Source organism: Uranotaenia lowii, chromosome 3 (assembly GCF_029784155.1).
Source record: "Uranotaenia lowii strain MFRU-FL chromosome 3, ASM2978415v1, whole genome shotgun sequence".
Taxonomy (NCBI): domain Eukaryota; kingdom Metazoa; phylum Arthropoda; class Insecta; order Diptera; family Culicidae; genus Uranotaenia; species Uranotaenia lowii.
In genome coordinates this window covers 148,450,280-148,470,223 of record NC_073693.1, presented here as the reverse complement: position 1 = coordinate 148,470,223, position 19,944 = coordinate 148,450,280, and the positions used below count along the sequence as shown (strand labels likewise).

Below are 19,944 nucleotides of genomic sequence, written 5' to 3'. Positions count from 1 at the left end.
TCGCCCCCCAATCTCAAGCTGTCCTCTCAACTCGCTTGAAATTGTAATCGAAACGCTTAGGCTGTCCTCTCAACTCGCCTCTTAATATCAAGTTGTCCTCTCAATTCGCTTGAAATTCGCGTCAGTATGATCAGGCGGTCCTCTCAACTCGCCCTCCAATCTCAAGCTGTCCTCTCAACTCGCTTGAAATTGTAATCGAAACGTTTAGGCTGTCCTCTCAACTCGCCTCTTAGTATCAAGCTGTCCTCTCAACTCGCTTGAAATTCGCGTCAGTATGATCAGGCGGTCCTCTCAACTCGCTTGAAATTCGCGTCAGTATGATCAGGCGGTCCTCTCAACTCGCCGGATTGGATTCATTTTCATCTCAAACCTCCATAGCACTTTCACACGATGGGTATATAAATTACCCATTTCAAAAAAACGCTTTGTCATAGAAAGGGTTCTCGAGGTACTTAATTTGTAACACAGTTTAACTGAAATTTCTTCACAGTGAATCAAGAAAAACAAAAATTTTCTGTTCGGTTCATTTTTCTTCTCGTATTCAATTCCGACTTCCAAAACAGAGAAACCTGTCACGGTCGCCAAATGTGCAGACCGGTCCGACGCGACGTTCGGAAGTAATACCCGTGGCCCGCTGGGCCGCTCCCAGCCGGGGGAACTACGCGATGAATCACTTGGCTCGCTCACCCGGTCGCGCTCGCAGACTGACTGCCCGACTGGCATGCACGCTCGTATCGGATGACCAAGTGTCGGTTAAATCCATACACACAGTTACATTTTGTCTATTAATATCCTACCCACTTTTACACGTTCCAGCAACCTACTGATGATTCTTGAAATCCACGACACGCTGCTCATTCTTTTACTTGTTCGGAAAATTGACACAATAGAACTTAGGTTGCTCACAATTCCTTACCGCATATTTTTGACCGGATGAGGACTGGCGTTTGTCTCTACTAATATGTATGAAAATGTCTGTGTTAAAAGATCGAGCTCAATATTCGAAAACGGTGTTAATGTTTAATGTGGATGTTTATGTTGTTTATATTAATGATGTTGATGTTTAATGTTATTGATTTATTAAGTTAAAGGTAAAAAAAGTTGACCAGGTCAGCTAGTATTGAATGAAACAGTTTTGTTATAGTTTATAATTGGTTTTATTTATCCAAAATTTCATTTCAAAGTTTAGAACTTAAACAGATACGATAATAAATCAAATAACAACTGATTATAATTGTTTTATCAAAGAAAACTTAATGTTTTTAGGAATCGTCAACAACCCATTAAATATTCGTAGCAACATTATCACTTACTAGTCTGACTCATTTGTGTATCGATGACATTCTCAAACTTTTGTTCAATCTCTTTTTTTTTTTAAAATTTTGAGTACATTTAAAAACAATTCCACGAGCAGTATAGAAAAATTTTAATTACAGCTTTTAACATCTTAAAAAAACATTAAGAATACGCGAGTAACTTTTGAAAACAATTTTGGATCGACTATGCCTTTGAACGCTCACCCAAGAAAATTTGACTAAGAAAATTCGACCAAAAAAAATTTTCAATTAAAGCATATCAAATGTTTTTAATCTTCATTTCAGCTTCATAATCCTCGTTCTTTAATTTACGCTCGATTTCTTCAAGCTAATTGACGAGGGAGCCGATTTCAATTGCACTGGTGAATTGTCTTTATTTTGGTTCCGAAGTCAGCCTACACGGTTGCAAAAGTTTTTGATGATTAAGTTTTCGGTTATATATTTCACTGCCTCGATTATTTCGTTCTTTGTCTGAGAAATTTTTGTCGAAATGTGAGCCATTATTCCATCATTCATTTATTAACTCCATGAAACTACTCCAGAATTTCCCGATCCAGCTGACTGCGAGATACAATCTCGGTCCTTTTCCTCCGAGTTTTAAAATCTTCTTCCTATTTAAAGAATCAGATTATACAGTAAGAAATAACTCGATAGAAAAGTTTAAAAAAAATTCCTGCTTTTTACATCAATTCGTTTACATCAACACTTTTCTAGATTCTCACCAACTTCTTCGGAGGCACTTCTGGCTTAAAAGGCTCGATTTTCCCAATGTTTTTGTACTTCGCAATTGGTTTTGGCTGCAGCGTGCGGAAAACCGGTAAAAATGGGAAAACGCAAAAAATTCGGGATCATGACTCACGGCAAGCAAAATATTTAAACAGAGATTCTGTGACTTAGACGACGTAAAACGCAGTCGTTCAAAACAATAATCGACAAGCTCAAAGAGAGAAATCTTTTCACGGCTAGCGGCTAATAATTATTGCAAGTAAATTTAAAGTTTCTATCTATTACTTCTGTAGGGAATAAATGTGAGATGAATTGCCGATAAAGGAATTTATATCAGAATGAGAAAAAGCATAACAAGAGTTGAACTTAAAATGGGAGAATAGCAACACTAGTCATATTCGTAGAGACATCTTCTCTCTCAGTCATGTCAGAATAAGGGAGGAAATAATTTTAAAATAAGAAAAACAATGTGCAGAGTTTTAGGAAAACAGAGAACGTACTAGGTATAAAAAAGGAGTCTGTTTACAAACGAAATTTGTGAGAGACGGGTCACGTTGAAGCACGTGAAGTCTTAAGTTCTAAAAACCGAATGAGAAAGCGTAAAAAAATGGCGAAAGCTTCAGTCGGTCTCGATAACTTCGGGTTTTCATGAAATGCTGTTGAAAGCTTGTAAACCGGCCAAAAAACTCAGCCAGAGGACAAAATATTAGTCAAAAAGAAAGTCCTGCCGGAAGGGATACTGGCCCGTCTTAGGCTTCATGGACAGGTTCGCGATTCAACATCAAATATCAGAACGATCTTCTACCCGCGTCGCAAAAGACAGATACAATGTTTTAGCATCATAAAATAATTAAATTTAAAAAAAAATTACTTTTAAAACTTATATTAACTAAAAAAAATTCCTCCTTCCCCGATTTTTTCCAGTTTTCCCACCCGCTCTTATAACTACCTTACCTTAAATATGTGTGAGTGTCAGTGCAGTGTATGCTTGTGTATCCCTCGGCAAACAGCTTGGAGTCCTGCATCCGGATGCTTTCCACAGCGTTTGTACCAGTCTCAACTGGTTTTGGTCCATCTGGGTCGTCCATCGTATGGTTGAGACACAGGCAGTCCCTAGCCCAAGCCCAAGGGGGCGAGTGGGGATCGCTCACAGTGTCTCCTTTCTCGTTATCACCACTTCAGAGTTTGCGATGGCCGAAACTACTTTTATACGCCGCACTGCACCAATCGTTCCATCACGATTATGGGGATTTTTTTTTATTATCTGACGGGTTTGCGCCGGGGGTCTTCAGATTTTCCCCAAAACTGAAAATTTGGTTCATTTTTGCGACTTATAAAACACATGTATTTTTCTGATTTTCTGATTTTTCTGGTCTGGCCATACTGAGCTCTTTGATTATTTCTACAACATTTGTGCCACTTTCTCATACTTTTTTGATCAATGGGAAAGGATTTTGGTGTCCAGTGCTTAGCTCTGGATATAAAAACTATGTAAAGCACGTCTATATTTCATTTTTTTAATCACATTTTTGTGATCCCAAACACAGGGACTGAACCTTCTACTATTTGCATTGATTATGCTTCACAATGATCTTTGATCGAAAAATTAATAAGTTATATAGTATATGACCAGGTTGTAAAAGCAACATTCCCATTATTAGTTATATCACTTAAACAATACGATACTCAGAATTTTGGTTAAAATTTAAAGTCAGTTTTGCTGCAAACACTCTACAAAGCACGAAAAAGTAGTGTTTTTTACCTGGTATGGTAAGTTCTTTTGTTTTCATGTTGTTAGAAGTCCTTGCTATCTCCATATGTGAGTGCAGTTGTTCGACCATTGTTTGTTTTCGATGAAAAAATGTTAATGGCCCACTTTGGTGTCTTCAGACGAAAGTTGTATCAAGAATCGAGCTACACAATGGTATTTTTTGCAAAATATTCGGTGGTGCAGACGGTACTTTTAGACGCCATTTAAAGTTTATTTACAACTCTTCATGTTGAAGGTCATTATTTAATTTTTTTCAACTATTCTATTTGGAAAGCTGATAAAATTTCAATGCATTTTGATGTGCTATTTTATAATTTTCATTGAGAAACAACAGAGTTATGTAGCTTTGAAAAATGGTTATTTTTCATTTACAAAAAAATCTAACCGAAGCTAACTCAAAAAATAAAAATGTTAGAAATCTGAAAAAATGCATTTATTTATTTAGTATTCCGTCTCACGACATAACTTGACGAACATAATTCCTAAAATTCACTCGGTTCATAGCAACCGTTCTCCAATTTCTCGGGCACCCCACGTTCGCCAGATCACGCTCCACTTGGTCTAACCACCTCGCTCGTTGCGCCCCCGCTCGTCTTGTTCCTACCGGATTCGTAGCGAACACCTGTTTTGCAGGACAGTCGTCCGGCATTCTCGCAACATGTCCGCAACATGAAAAAATGCATGTGTTTTATAAGTCGCAAAAATGAACCAAATTTTCAATTTTGGGAAAAATCTGAAGACCCCCGGCGCAAATTGTCAGATAATAAAAAAAAATCCCCTTATGGTAAAATGTAATAGGCCTGAGAGATAGAAGCCCCATCTAAGCATTAATTGATTTTCAATTCTCACTGATTACCCCATCTTATCGATCTCTCTAACTCCTAGCATAAGCTTGCCAGATTGCCCGGTTTTATCCGGGTTTGCCCGGATATTTGATGCAAAATTTCGAGAAAGTCCGGTCCGGCCCGGTTGCCCGGATTTCGTGAAAAAAGTCCGGATATTGCCCGGATTTTTTCACAATTTTCACAAAGAAACCAAAAAAATATCAAAGTTTTTGAGTAAGTTTCAGCAAAATCGATCAACGGTATGGAAATTTTCAACGGTTGTTTCAAATAATTTCGCTGATTTACTTTTATAAACCTTTAAATATTTAAGTTTTCCAAAAAGTTTTTCAAAGCCTGCAATGACATTAATGAAATATTAATTTAATTTTTTTTTGCATTTTTTCTTTGCTTTTACATATAATAATACCAAAATTTTGCCCGGTCTTTGCCCGGTTTTTGGATTTGAAAAATTGAAATCGATGCCCGGATTTTGCCAGGTTTTTTTGAAAAAATGCCCGGAATTGCTAGGCCCGGATGGGAGTGGAAAAAATTCTGGCAACCTTATCCTAGCAGCTTATTTGAATTAGCCCGTCATTACGCCAAATGTCGAGACGAGCAAATACTCCATATCGGCTGTGGGTTGATTAGAAGCATTGTGTAACTTATTGTACAGGTTTCTAACTTTCACTACCAACCTGATTCAATTCGAACCGCTTGCTTATCAGCCCGTCGTGTACTTTATTCTCTACACCCATAGAAGAGGTTGCAAAAATCCAATGCCTATTTAGCATATCTCTGTGCCGATAATGCGCTGAAATGTGCACTGTGCCGAAAACGGTATGTTTGAAAAACCGTAACTGGCATAAGGACTCGGCTCCCAACCAAAATGATGACCACTACATTCAAGCGAAACAAGAAAAACCTATTCCTATTGGATAATTCATCCCAGAAACAAAAAAAATAAAAATTAAAACCACAGCGCCGTAGTGAGAATCGAACTTAAATTACCAATCATAGCGTCTTGCCAGACCGGCATTTTAACCAGTGTACTATTCAAGCTTCATGCAGGACGAGGGATATTTGTCATAGGATTTCTGTCACCGATCAATCGCAAAAAACGCACAACGGCGGCTTCCCGGCGTTTGGCCTTCTTTCAATGCATTCCTTTGTCTTTCGATGGAAACGGGAAAGGGAACGGGAGTGAAGGAACGGGAAACCCATTGAATGAGAACTGTGCTTTGCTTACTGCCTGCTATTACATACACACGCTACATATACACAGCTGCCAAAGCCGGGCAGCTTGTTTTGTTATGGAAACGGGAAAGGGAACGGGAGTGAAGGAAACGGGAAACCCATTGAATGAGAACTGTGTTTGCTTACCGCCTGCTATTACATACACACGCTACATATACACAGCTGCTAAAGCCGGGCAGCTTGGCCGGTGCGTGGTTGTTTGCCGGTAAATTGAAGGAATGCTTTTGTTGTTGCTTTTGCTACATACACACGCACAGCTTAGCTTGGCCGTGGTTTGCCGGTGCTGGTGGATTGAATTAGAAGGATATTTTTGTTGTTGCTTTTGCTACATTCACACGCACAGTGCTCGGTTCGCTGGCTGCCTGGTGTTGGCCGGTATTTATTTCCATCCTTCTTCGTCTTGTGATGCCATAGGGAGGGACGTGCAAACGTTTTTATTTTGTTTCTTTCAGACATACGCAATTCGGTTAACTTGGGAGATTAATGCCGGTGGGAGCAAATCGAATCAGCACCGGTCGCGTTATCTTCTTGTACCAATGATGCTATGTAATTGATCACACGCCATTGGCACAGAGGCTGAATTTTGGGTGTATGTAACTTTTAACAAACTGTTAGATATAGATTTATTTCAGCTGAAAGTGAGACAGCTTAGGTTCGGGTAGCTAATGGTCTCCTTAATGTTGAACCTTCAACTGGTGATGCTTTGCATGATGACCATTGGTTTTGTTAGCTAGTCATCTTCAACGTTGGATGCTGTATTTGTGAGATTAGACCAGCTGTCGTGAGTGCCTAGATCAGGGATGGATTTGTCGGTGTCATAGGTGCTTGTTTATCCCTTCAGAAGAACAGATTGTATCGTGCTTCAATGATGGAAGTAGGGTGGTTGGTTTGCGTGGGTCTGGATTACTGAGCTTGGACCGCAAGCTACTGTCAAATTGACTCTTGGCTACAATTGGTGTCGTTGTTCATGTTCTGTTGTATCTGTTGTTGAGTATTCTGTAGTACAATAAACCTAGCTTATCTTACTTCAACATATTATCCAGTTCTGGGGGAAAATACCAATTCCAAGGCTGCGCGAAACCATGTCGCATGCTGCCGCTTGAGCAAGTGACAAGTTGTTAAATGAACTAAACCATCCAGGCGTAACTACATTGTGAAAAAATTGCCACAACCTTCCACTCTTACTGTCCAAAGGCCTACAGATTTGTTAATAATGCCTTCGACAACAAGCTGCCCTCGGAACGATCTATTCCGAACAGGTATTCAGCAAATGACGGACAACCGGGTATAACAGAAACAGCGATTCAAAAGCTGGCAGCGCTTGTTAAGAAGAAAAACCATAAGCTTGATATTTCCCTAACTTTACGGATGCTGTTTGAACGGAATCGCGCTTAAAAACGTTTCGAAGGAATTGTTGATTTCAACTCCGATGAACTGCCATGTGCGGAGAAAGCGTTGGGATCTGTTGATGAAAACTTTCAAATACCTGTAACGTATGTACGTCTATAGGTATTTTAAAGTTTTCATCTTAGCGTCTTAGCGCTAAGGAAAAAAGATCATCGTAGAAAGCGTTTTGTTAAGACTGCAGGAAGCTGGTGTCTTCGTTGTTTGGTTGACATTTGATGGCAATCCAACTCACATGACCACTGCAAACGTGCTGGGCTGCAATTGGTGTATTAATTTTTCCTCTTTCGAAACCTTTTTCTGTCACCCGTCAGCCGTTGACGCAGATTATGTGATTCTCGATCCGTGTCATATGATCAAGCTGATCCGAAATAACTTTGCAGCACAAAACTTTATTATTAAGTCACAAGATGGGTTGGTTGAGTGGCACCTCATTGTATGAGGTTCAAAGCTAACCTACAGGCACATACATTTTCAAAACCAGAAATTGAAGGGGTCGTTAGCAGTACAGGTTTTGAGCCAATCGGTTGCAAATGCTTTAGGTTCGTTGGGGTGGACGAAACAATACCGTTTTTATCCATTTTCAACGACCTGTTTGTTTTATGCAACTCAATCGATAACAGAATAACAGGATTAAGGTGCCTGCTGAATAGAAACAACTATGAAATTTTTGAACCGGTATAGGACTAACACCATTTGGCTGGCAAATGGTGGATAATGTGCAACAAGAGGCCCCATAGTGGTCATATCACCTCTTATTCACAACTCCTATCTAAAACTCCTCGTAGTGCCGGCTGGGATGCGAGTAACCTAAGCGGAGATCGGGCACCCAACCCCGGTGTATGCTTTGGTCGCATGCAGACTGAGAAGGTTACGGAGCGGCTGAATTCATGAAATGCGGCTCCTGCTAGCTAAGTCCAAGATGGCAGAACCATCGCGGGATAAGGACCTTCGACTTACAACCTACTGCTAGAAATTCTGGGACTGAGCGAAGTCCGTTGGTTTAACACTGGAGAACACAAGAAACAGTCCGGGAAAGTCCTGCTTCACTCTGGCATACGAGAAGAACACGCTACTCGAGAGCAAGGAGTTGGTTTCCTGTTAAGCCCGCAGGCCCATGCGGCCCTCATCAGATGGAAACCTTTAAAGGAAAAATAATCGTAGCCAAAATTAAAACACAAGTTAGAAACCTTATAATGGTCCAGTGTTGTGCGCCAACTGAAGTTGCCGATTTGCAGGATATCAGTTTTACAATCAACTGAACAGCGTGGTTGAGAAAATTCCGAAAGGTGCCATCAAATCCACTTGGGTGACTTCAACGCAAAAATTGGCTCTGAAAATCAGGACCTTGAGCGCATCATGGGGCACTATAGTCTAGGATAAGCTTGCCAGATTGCCCGGTTTTATCCGGGTTTGCCCGGATATTTGATGCAAAATTTCGAGAACAACATGGTGATTGGCAGATCACTATTCCCCCATCGACAAGCACATAAGGTCACTTGGGTATCCCGAGATGGCCGAACAGAAAATCAAATTAACCAGATTTTCATCAGCCGAAAATGGAGAAGGAGCCTTCTTGATGTCCGCAACAAACGAAGCGCAGACATTGCATCTGACCATCACCTCGCCCTTGGTGAGATAAGACTAAGAGTTGCGCGTGTCCAACGGTGCGAGGAGAAAGTCGGGTGTCGATACGACGTCCGCGGTTGAAGAATCCAGAGGTGAAAAGGGCATACGTTGAACAGCTTGAATCCCGAGCCTCGGTGGTGCCAGACGCAACAGTCGAAGAACAGTGGTGTGGGACCAAGAATGCCTTTATCACTACGAGCCATGGAACTATCGGTAAAGTTTGTGGAAGAAGAAGGATGGTCGTTGATCCCGGCCAACTGAATGCAGGGTATCCTCGTAAAGGTCTCGTATAAAGGAGACCTGACAGAGTGCGGAAACTGGCGAGGCATAACGTTGATCTGTACAACCCTCAAAGTACTCTGCAAAGTAATCCTGAACAGGATCCAGGAGAAAATCGACGCTACACTCCTACGGCAACAAGCTGGATTCCGATCCGGACGATCATGTGTGGACCACATCACAACGCTACGAATTATACTGGAACAAATCAATGAATTCCAGGACTCTCTTCTGCTGGTTTTCGTTGATTTCGAAAAAGCATTTGACAGACTGAAAAAACATCTGGGCTGCTCAAAGGCGACGAGGAGACCCAGAGAAACTAGTCCATCTCATCGAAGCACAATACGATGCATTTTCGTGTTAAGTCTTGCACAACGGTGTCTTTTCCGATCCAATCCCGGTAACTGCTGAAGTGAGACAGGGATGTATCTTATCACCGCTACTTTTTCTAATCGTAGTGGATAAAGTTCTGACTGGATCGATCGACTGTAGACCAAACCGAGGATTGCCGTGGAATCCTTAAACCAGGGGTTTTCAGATCGTGCTCCGCGGAGCACTTGGTGCTCCGCGGATCTTTTGAAAGTGCTCCGCGACGTACACAAGGAAAATAATAAACTAACTTTGAAAATTCTGATATTTTTTTTCGTTTCATTTTTACCGCAACATGAGAAAAATATTCACAGGGCATATAGTACGAACGAATAAATTTTGTTTACTTTGTTTTTACTCGCGGCTGAATCCCTGCAGGGATGTTGGCAAAGAATGGTGGATTGTCAAAGTGCACTGCTTTGATCGAACAACGTTGTGTTGCAGTAGGTACTGAGCGTGCAAAACACTCAATGATGATTATATTATGAACAACAATATTCCATGGGGAAATTGCATTGATGTTTGTATGGACGGTGCGAAAGGTATAGTTGGAAATACTGCTGGAGTCGTTGCCAAGATCAATGAAAAGACGAACAGTTGCGGTAGAAGTCATTACATCCTTCATCGAAATGCACTCGCTATAAAGAAACTATCACTTTCTTTGAAGGAAGTCTTGGACGAAAGCATAAATATAATCAACTTTATTAAGGCTCGTCCGAAAAATTCAGGGTTATTCAAGGCGTTGTGCGAAGAGATGGTTAGTCTAGCGAAGATCGCTGGTTATCTCATATAAAAACATTGTCTCACTTGTTTGAATCAAGGATGGCTTCAGTTTTTCAATGCAAGATAAAGAAATAACAATCTTCGATTAAAACTGCAAAATCATGACTATCAAGAGAAAAATCAAATTTTGGGCAGAATCGCTCAAAAAGCGCAACCTGGACAGCTTTCCGAATTTAAGAAGCATTCAACCAGAAATAACCTTCAAGTTATCATCCGAAAATTTCCAAGAATTATGACAATCACAACAGTTTTCGTTGATAAATTTATTTTGGGTTTCCTTGGAGTAAACTTAAACTAACAGGCCCACGTGTCTAGTAAAGTCATTTACAACTGACAATGTTTTGCCGCAGGATTTGTTGAACAGCTTCCAGCAAAATTCCCCGAATAATATCATAAAATAATAAAAAACATCGAAAATTTTAAATGCGTGGAACAGCTTATTTTTATGTCAAAGAAACCAGAATCATTAACATCACAAGAATATGAATGCTTGATACATATGACATCGGATCCGTATTATGTCGTAAAAAGTCTTTGGAGGAGAGTTAGTTTCAATTGAAAAATAAATTTTATATTCTGTCCGATAAAGCAAAACTTATTCTTCTGCCGTTTTCCTCAACTTATCTATGTGAGTCTGGATTCTGGATTTTCCACATATATCGCATCGAAGACAAAATACCGATCCCGACTAAACTTGAAACCAGAAGTAAGGCTACAACACAAATTTTACCAAATTTTTTCTATTGAAATCATTAACTTTTGATGATACATATTTTGTTAATAAAAACAAGGCTATTCAAAAAGTAGTCATTCATTATTGATATTGACTACGATGACAAATCACACATCTTATTGAAACGATGAATACTATCAAGTTTTCAAAACTCGGGTTTTCAATCATTCAAAAATGTAGGTGCTCCGCCAAAATTTTTGGTTTTAAAAAGTGCCCCGCCGAGCAAATGATCTGAAAACCCCTGCCTTAAACAATGGAACAACTAATAGACCAAGACTTGGTAGACGGCAGACCAGTATAAGCCAAAAAAATTTTATACAATTAGAAATCTGTTGTTCGTTTGATAAGCTAAGAAATAGCTTATTGACGTTTCATAGTTGCTGTCAACTAGCCCTAGGGTAAACAGTAGTTTCTAGTGAATTTGGATTGCCTTCGTTAATCCAATTTTTACCTATATCAGCAACAACATGTGAAAAGGGTATAAAAGACAATGTAAACAAAACCCGTTTTTAATGGGTTCAAATAGCCCAATATAAGAGCAAACGCACCAATAAGTGAGTATACGAGGCCCGATTTTGCTCATTTCAGCGGACCGGTTTTGGTATACACACTCTTTCGCGCACCGGGCGGTAGCATTAAAGTATACATTTCACATTGCACTGAAAAATAAGAGTTGCAAAAAACCTTGATAAAATTAATTCGGACTGAGTAAATTATCTGAGTCGTGAGTTTGTTATTGACGGTGCGCACCATGGTTCAAGTTAGCTGCTATCAGCAGCATATCCAAGCAGCTTCGAGGACTTCCGAGGAACTTCCGGGCAACAGCAGCCGGAATCATCTGACAGTCAGAGGAACCTGCGCGAAATATGCCAGCTGTTGCGGAGTTCCACCATCAAGCAGGATGTCTTCTACCGCTGGTCCAAGGTTCCGGCTCCAATGAGTCGGAACCGTCCACCCTGGTGCAGCGAGATTGAGGACCGTGCTGCGTCATTGCCCCAATGGAACAATGAAATTTATGGTCGTTGGAGTTACCAGTTTTGATGCAATTCATTATTTTCAATTGAATTTTCATCTTTTTAACAATAATGAACACTTATGTTTTTCTATTAAATTTTCGGAACCGCGAATGTTTGGTTTGTTTTATTTTATATCCACATAAAAAGTTTAATTCATAAAACACTCTTGAAAACTTAGAAATTTTAATAAATTTTAAAACATTTTTACTGTTTAATTTAGTTCAAGCAGGTTCCTATTTTTGAAAGAAGAAAAAAAAATTGCACAATATTTATAAGTAATTTTATTTTTTTTTAAATTGTTAAACGTCTCTTAAAAATAAAGATATCGCTGAAATTCAACCTTGACAGCGATTTAGACCTACTAATAAACTTTTCCAGCGTCACCCCTAATTAAGACGATAGGTTGTGCCGGAAAAAACACTGTCCAGCTGGATGAGACCATCAATTGTTGCCTCCGTTTTCTGTAGCCGCAAGTTTCGCAACATGCGGTTGCGAAGAAATGCTATACGGTATACACGAATTAATGCTCGCTGTTTTTGTTTCTACGCCAGAAGATTGCACTTTCGCTTTGGTGGTCTGATCGTCCGAGGGATTTTCTGGGGAAATGCTGGATCATTTCACTAACCCGCTGCATTTGACGTGTGATGCCGAAGACAGTGGCCGTCTTGGTGAATCGCGCTGTTCATGCTGTCTGGGTCCGGGCAGCAAATCAACCTGCATATTTTGTAAAATAAAAAAATCTGAGCAGGTAGTTTGAGACCAATGCTTATACTAAAGCATCGCTAATTAGGCTGAAGCCTTTCATGTTTTTTGGTTTAGTATTAAAAATCTAAATAATTACCTCAACAGCTTTGCCCAACAGGGAGTTTCACTCGATGAATAGCATTCCAGCCGTCGTCGCCGCTGGCTGAATGGAGACCACAGCCTTCGCGACATGTTCCAACAGCTTCTGCTGCTGCTGCGGTTGGGTGGGACTCCGGGGAAATCTGCAATCATGACCACTAACTGGATATTCGGCACCGAACAAATCCGTCACTGAAGGAGCCGTTTACCACCAGCACCAGGTTATAATAATTGCTCTTCTTCTGCAGTCTTCGACTCGCAAATTTCACTGCAAATAATCTCAAATAATGTCAACAAACTCTACACGCTGAACGTCGTTTGTTAAACTCAGCATTAAACGGAAGAATTTTTTCAGTGCATGTTTGCTCTCGCCCCTTTCTTGTGAGCAAATTTGGTGATTTTATCGGTCCCGACGGCAACGGCCCTATTTTGCTCACCCATATACTAACCCCCGGTGCGGTATAAAAGTGATTAAACTCGTGAGCATTTTCACTTTGCTCGCGATTGCTGCGGATGCCCTAAGCTCTACTTAACACAAAAACCGGTTTTAGTTTTTCAGTTTTCGTAAGATTTATAATGCAGTTTGAAAGCAAAGGATCTAAAAAATTTAGAGCCATAAAATGACATTATCCTCACACAGATTGTTTTATACACCCTTTATTCCACAACAAAGCAAACTGTCTAGATGCAAAACATAAAAGGGGAAGAATGCGGAAAGCTATTCACTCACTCCTATAGCGAGAACCATAAGCCTTTGTCGAAAAAATTGGGGAAATTTTATCTCTATCTCGCTCACACATATGAGACATACAGTACAAAGCAAAGGGTGTATAAAACATTAAGACGAATTTCATACTCCAGCTAGGGTCCATAAACAATTGCAAGCTATTTTTTCAGCGTGTCGTATCGATAAAAACATATTTAGAATGATCCTATGCACCGTTTTCACCATACAGACTTGCAAGTTTCCTCGTGAAATTTAATTAACTATTAAAAAAAGATTGCAAAATTTTCAAACGCGTTGTCATAAATGAACATAGACCCTTTTCACGTGTTGGTGCTGATATGTTTTTTCAGCAAAAAATTGTTGTTGGGTATAGCTTGAAACCCTCTGTGTTGTCTTTGCACAATTGGTTTTGTTTTTAAATTTCTTCGTTTAGTTTAAATCATTTTCTAAATATTGTAAGGCACTGGTCAATTATGCATGGATTTAATTTTTTTTTTAAACTTTGCTTTCACTTCTACATATTAAGACGACACCTACACACATTCAAAATGTTCGTCCAGCTTAAGTTGGTCCAAAGAAGTAAAAAGACCTAAAAAAACACTCGATAACACTGTTCCCAGCAATTGTCTGGTAAGACGTGACTCTGGAAAAAGATTTTCCGGCTGCATTCCGCTATCGACGATTTCTCACGAACGACGGCCAGAGGTCGAGCTCACTTTCTTCTTCCTTTGTGTTTGATCGAGGGTGTTCAATTTTCTCCATTTCTGGAGTAAGTGCTTTCCTGCCAAGGATTTGGCTGCGTTAGCACTTTTGCTGTTAATTGTGGGGCCCCAATTAATGGTTTGTCACATGCTTCATTCGGAAGTAGGAGTTAAAAATAGAAAAGGTTTTTTTTCTACAAGATAGCTTTATTGATTGATCCGTTCGAATCAAACGTGTGTGGATGATTAATATTGGTGTACAAAGATTGAATGAAATTTTAACTGAATCCTCCTCATATAGAAAATATACAAAGAAATATTTTTTTTAGAAAACCACTTTTATATGTACAACGAAAAAAACTTTTTACTCAACACTGACTTATGATATTTAATCTTTCTTTATTCTTCCAGTTTAAACCCGCCAATTCATGAGATGCTGTTGCAGCAATAGATCGTCATGTTCAATTCTGTTCAACTCCTGCATACATCTTGAACCTGTAAGTGATTCTGTTTATCGAGTTTGTAGTTGTTCATCAGCGCGTTGATTTAAATCAGGCAGCAAAATTACGCTCAAAATAAACTCAGTTTACTTATTGGTGCCCAAAATTTACTTTCGACAGTGGTTAGAACAATTCATACTCATTATTCATTGCGTTTTGTTATGAAAATAATTCTAACAAAAAAATCAAGATCAAGTATTTTCTCTTTAGTGAATAGTTGATTGTGTTTAGAGTTGCTTCTAGTCTGTGTCGATCATCGCCTTCATAATCTCACTTTCGATTGCTGACTAATTTTATCGAAAATTTGTTTACATTGTTGATTTGTTTTTCTTCTTTTTTCTTCAATATCTCTGTGCTTTCCCATGATCATCCTGTGTGACAACAAAAAAAAACGCCATGACATCTCAACTCGACTCAAATCATCTGCTCTGGCTCTTCGTCGACGGTTTCAACACATCCATCAAATGAAACCTACCGCTCTCTGAGACACCCACACTTACATCAAATCTTTCTTCGAATGAAATTATATGTAACATAACGCGGCATCACGATCGACTTGAATAAAAAAAACATGATTGTTTCGTTTTGCAACACAACTTATTTAGGTTGTCGTTTGGTTACAGTAGTGTAGCAAGTAGGTTTGATCTAGTGCGTTAGTGCGCCACTGCAAAAAAAAAGATGGCGCCATGGATTCCCGCGTAGTTTTGTAAAGTTTTGAACGAAAAAAAATACGCTCATTGCGTTCTTCTAGCAAAAATCGACGGTAAAAATATCCGGTAAATCCATGAGCATCTTTTCATAGTGACTTTTAAACTTTTATTTTGAAATTTCAACCATTGTGGATGTGAAGTGTTTTAGATCTGTAATCCTGCTCCCGTATCTCGTCTGCTTACCGTTTGAAAGATGTTGAGTATATATGTCTGAATCATTATCTAGGAATCAAGTTATAAATTTGATGACAATTGGATTGTACATATAATGTTTGATTTTAGAAAAGTGTTGTAATTGAGCCGTTTATAGATTGTTAATAAATCATGTATTGTTTTGTACATTAAATCTCAAAGAACCACAATTATCTGCAACATTATAGTTATTGCATTGGCAAAACCAGCTTCACGTAGTAATTTTGATTGTTTTGTACAGGTAAAATAAACAACACTGAACATGTTATTTTGGAATCACAGATGTAAATTTTTCATCGTTTTAGGAAGCAATGTTTCAATATCACATATCTGGGTGAATCTATCAATTTATTAATCAAAATTTTCACAAAAGTATTGGAAATATACAATTAACAAACAAATTTTTCTGAAAAAAAACGTTCGAGAAATCAATCCATCCAATAACCTAATCCCTATTTGAAAATAACTGGATATTAGGGTGGCTCAAAAGTGAATATTTTGAATGATGTTTGCCACGAGGCAGAATGTTGGTCAGTAGATTGTTAAACCAATACTGGTGAATGTTTTTTAAGTTAAAAAAAGTCTATAAAATCTTATATACTCAAAGTTAAGAAAGTAAAAAAAATACTAGAGGTAACGTTCGGCTTTCGGTCTTTCGGTCAAGAATTACAACACTTTTTTGCGCTTTATCCAACGTTTCGAATTTGCATTAATTCTTCCTCTAGGAATGCCCAAAAATTAACAAATTAAATAAAAACGTTGGATGAAGAGCACATATCCTTATGACCGAAAGACAGAAAACCGAAAATGACCTGTAAATAAATCCTTATCGAAAAAAAAACTGCATTAAAAATACTGTTCGGGAATATAAACTGGGGTTTCCGTTTGCATAGATGTAATGAATGATTTCCGCTGGATAGAGTTGAGGTTTTCTTTCAAGGCAGAGAGGCAAGTTTCAAGTGTGTAGTTGGTGTGGTGTGTTTGTTCATTTTGATTTAGGTGGCTAGTTCTCCTATACAGGTATGGCTCAGTCTATTGTCTGTTGTCTGGTGAAAGCGCGACTTTTAGAGAAAAAACAAAACAAAATTTTTTAATGCTCCTTGTTTTGTCATCCAATATGGTCCTGAGCGGTTTATTGGAAGGTTTCCTTCTAATCTACAGTTGAATCAGTATGAATGATTGTTACAGATTGCGCGATTGTGGTGTATGGTTATGTCTATGGAACAAGAAAAGTCAATTTTCAAATCATTTTTTGTTTTGTAAAAACAAAAGCCAATGGAAATTATTACAACGAAATAAAGGTACTGAATAACACGAAATGTATTGACATGTGTTAATTTTTATCTTAAATTATAACGACTATTAAGATATTATTAAATCTACAGATGATCCGCTGATCTAATGTAAATAAACAATAAACAATAAACAATAAACAATAAACAATAAACAATAAACAATAAACAATAAACAATAAACAATAAACAATAAACAATAAACAATAAACAATAAACAATAAACAATAAACAATAAACAATAAACAATAAACAATAAACAATAAACAATAAACAATAAACAATAAACAATAAACAATAAACAATAAACAATAAACAATAAACAATAAACAATAAACAATAAACAATAAACAATAAACAATAAACAATAAACAATAAACAATAAACAATAAACAATAAACAATAAACAATAAACAATAAACAATAAACAATAAACAATAAACAATAAACAATAAACAATAAACAATAAACAATAAACAATAAACAATAAACAATAAACAATAAACAATAAACAATAAACAATAAACAATAAACAATAAACAATAAACAATAAACAATAAACAATAAACAATAAACAATAAACAATAAACAATAAACAATAAACAATAAACAATAAACAATAAACAATAAACAATAAACAATAAACAATAAACAATAAACAATAAACAATAAACAATAAACAATAAACAATAAACAATAAACAATAAACAATAAACAATAAACAATAAACAATAAACAATAAACAATAAACAATAAACAATAAACAATAAACAATAAACAATAAACAATAAACAATAAACAATAAACAATAAACAATAAACAATAAACAATAAACAATAAACAATAAACAATAAACAATAAACAATAAACAATAAACAATAAACAATAAACAATAAACAATAAACAATAAACAATAAACAATAAACAATAAACAATAAACAATAAACAATAAACAATAAACAATAAACAATAAACAATAAACAATAAACAATAAACAATAAACAATAAACAATAAACAATAAACAATAAACAATAAACAATAAACAATAAACAATAAACAATAAACAATAAACAATAAACAATAAACAATAAACAATAAACAATAAACAATAAACAATAAACAATAAACAATAAACAATAAACAATAAACAATAAACAATAAACAATAAACAATAAACAATAAACAATAAACAATAAACAATAAACAATAAACAATAAACAATAAACAATAAACAATAAACAATAAACAATAAACAATAAACAATAAACAATAAACAATAAACAATAAACAATAAACAATAAACAATAAACAATAAACAATAAACAATAAACAATAAACAATAAACAATAAACAATAAACAATAAACAATAAACAATAAACAATAAACAATAAACAATAAACAATAAACAATAAACAATAAACAATAAACAATAAACAATAAACAATAAACAATAAACAATAAACAATAAACAATAAACAATAAACAATAAACAATAAACAATAAACAATAAACAATAAACAATAAACAATAAACAATAAACAATAAACAATAAACAATAAACAATAAACAATAAACAATAAACAATAAACAATAAACAATAAACAATAAACAATAAACAATAAACAATAAACAATAAACAATAAACAATAAACAATAAACAATAAACAATAAACAATAAACAATAAACAATAAACAATAAACAATAAACAATAAACAATAAACAATAAACAATAAACAATAAACAATAAACAATAAACAATAAACAATAAACAATAAACAATAAACAATAAACAATAAACAATAAACAATAAACAATAAACAATAAACAATAAACAATAAACAATAAACAATAAACAATAAACAATAAACAATAAACAATAAACAATAAACAATAAACAATAAACAATAAACAATAAACAATAAACAATAAACAATAAACAATAAACAATAAACAATAAACAATAAACAATAAACAATAAACAATAAACAATAAACAATAAACAATAAACAATAAACAATAAACAATAAACAATAAACAATAAACAATAAACAATAAACAATAAACAATAAACAATAAACAATAAACAATAAACAATAAACAATAAACAATAAACAATAAACAATAAACAATAAACAATAAACAATAAACAATAAACAATAAACAATAAACAATAAACAATAAACAATAAACAATAAACAATAAACAATAAACAATAAACAATAAACAATAAACAATAAACAATAAACAATAAACAATAAACAATAAACAATAAACAATAAACAATAAACAATAAACAATAAACAATAAACAATAAACAATAAACAATAAACAATAAACAATAAACAATAAACAATAAACAATAAACAATAAACAATAAACAATAAACAATAAACAATAAACAATAAACAATAAACAATAAACAATAAACAATAAACAATAAACAATAAACAATAAACAATAAACAATAAACAATAAACAATAAACAATAAACAATAAACAATAAACAATAAACAATAAACAATAAACAATAAACAATAAACAATAAACAATAAACAATAAACAATAAACAATAAACAATAAACAATAAACAATAAACAATAAACAATAAACAATAAACAATAAACAATAAACAATAAACAATAAACAATAAACAATAAACAATAAACAATAAACAATAAACAATAAACAATAAACAATAAACAATAAACAATAAACAATAAACAATAAACAATAAACAATAAACAATAAACAATAAACAATAAACAATAAACAATAAACAATAAACAATAAACAATAAACAAATTAGAAAAAATTCTTGAAATCAAGTCTGGTCGAAGCCCAACCAGATGTATATTTTGCTTGCAGACTATAA

The 19,944-nt window shown here is 35.5% G+C and overlaps 1 protein-coding gene across 11 annotated transcripts in view; it reads left to right on the top strand.

Moving 5' to 3' along the window:
- The window catches only part of LOC129750787 (protein still life, isoform SIF type 1-like), a 597,153-nt gene that overhangs the window by 31,904 nt on the left and 545,305 nt on the right, over positions 1–19,944 (top strand). For 8 of the 11 annotated variants that reach the window (XM_055745852.1, XM_055745850.1, XM_055745854.1 and 5 more), the window contains exon 3: positions 14,787–14,872. The gene's annotated coding sequence lies outside the window, so the exon portion shown is untranslated. Of the gene's footprint in view, positions 1–14,786; positions 14,873–15,480; positions 15,510–15,536; positions 15,652–19,944 lie in introns of those variants that run through there. The other 3 variants (XM_055745856.1, XM_055745861.1, XM_055745848.1) reach the window with 3 other exon arrangements.